This window comes from Mandrillus leucophaeus, unplaced genomic scaffold (assembly GCF_000951045.1).
Source record: "Mandrillus leucophaeus isolate KB7577 unplaced genomic scaffold, Mleu.le_1.0 Scaffold368, whole genome shotgun sequence".
NCBI classification, from domain to species: Eukaryota; Metazoa; Chordata; class Mammalia; order Primates; family Cercopithecidae; genus Mandrillus; species Mandrillus leucophaeus.
In genome coordinates this window covers 1,081,414-1,083,278 of record NW_012103898.1, presented here as the reverse complement: position 1 = coordinate 1,083,278, position 1,865 = coordinate 1,081,414, and positions in this window count along the sequence as shown.

Genomic DNA, 1,865 nt, shown 5'->3' with positions numbered 1-1,865 from the left:
ATAACAAAAGCAGAGGCAACTGTAGCAAAAATGCATGTGTAATTACATGAAACCAAAATACTTTTGCACAGCAAAGGAATCAACAAAGTAAAGAGACAACCTATGAAAGAAGAGAAAATCTTTGCAAGCCAAAAAAGGAGTTAATATCTAAAATACAAAAGGGACTCTTATAACTGAGTAGCAAAAAATATCACAATTTAAAACTAGGTAAAAGATTTAAATAGATGCTTCTCTAAGGAAAGCATACGAATGACCAACAGGTATATAAAAACGGTTTCCACATTACCAATCATCAGGAAAGTTCAAATCAAAACCACAATGAGATATCAACTCGTAGCGGTTAAGATAACTATTGTAAAAAAATGTTGCTAAGGATATAAAGGAAATCCTCGTGCACTGTTTATGGAAGTGTAAATTGGTTCAGCCACTATGGAAACAGTATGAAGAGTCTTTGAATAATTGAAAATAGAGCTACTATATGATCCAGAGATTCTACTTCTGGAGATACACACACACACACACACACACACACACACACACACACACGTATATATACGAGATTTAATTTCATCTTGAAAATATATAGCTTGAAGAGATATCTGCTTCCATGTTCACTGCAGTATTATATACAATAGCCAAAACATGGAAGCAACCTAAATGTCCATTGATGGATGAATGGGAAAAGAAAATGTGCTGTTTACATAAATGGTACCTTATTCAAATCTTTAAAAGACAGAAATACTATCATTTGTGACAATATGGACGAATGTGAATGACATTATACTAACTGAAGAAAGTCAGAATAAGAATGACAATTGCCACATGATTCTACTTACATGTGGAATCTAAAACAGTCAAACCCACAGAAGCAGAGAGTAAAATAGCAGGTGCCAGAAGCTGAGGGGAGGGGAAAACAGATAGGTGTTAATCAAAAAGTGCAAAACTTCAGTTACGCAAGATGAATAAATTCTAGAAATCTACTGTAGATAATAGTCCCTATATTTACCAGTACTGTATCATATACGTAAATGTTTGGTAAGAGATTAAATCTTATGTTGTATTCTTATCACAAAAATAATAAAAAAGAGAGTGGGAGGAAATTTTTGGAAGTGATAGATACATTTGTGAAATTGTGCTGATGATTTCACAGGTGTATACTTATTTCTAAAGTCATCATTTGTATACATTAAATATGTACAGCTTTTTGTATGTCAATCATATTTCAGCAATTTTTACAAAGAAGTTATTCAATAAGCAAAAATATGAATAAAAATGTTCTCCATCTCAATAGTCTACCAGGTATTAACATAATTTTACTAGCAAGTCAGTTTAGCAAGATCACTGAATACAAAGTAAACATACAAAAATGATTTTATTCTATGCCCTTGCTACAAACAATTAGAAAATTAATTCTTACATATTATTTACAATAGCATAAAAATCAAATTTCTCTGAATATATTGAATGTTCGATATCTCTACATGGAAAATTCCAAACTAGAACTGAGAAAAATTAAAGGGCCAAATAAATGAAAGGGGCTGTCTTTTTCATGGATTGGAAGACCCAAGATTATTAAGATGTTGGTTGTTTCGAAATCTATGTGTTCAATTGATAAAGTCCCAATCAAAGTACAAGCAAACGAATGCTATCTCAACCACATAATCAAGGTTAATATCTTCATGTTGATAGTCACGTTCATAACATTTACCCTTGATACAATGTGGTAAAATGACACTTCACCTCTGTAGTCATCCTCCAAATAACTCATAACCGTAGTTTAACCATTAAAAAATAAGACAGTCAAACTGAGGACCATTCTCCAAACTGTCTAAACCATGTCCCTTAAAACTGTCAGGGTCATCAAA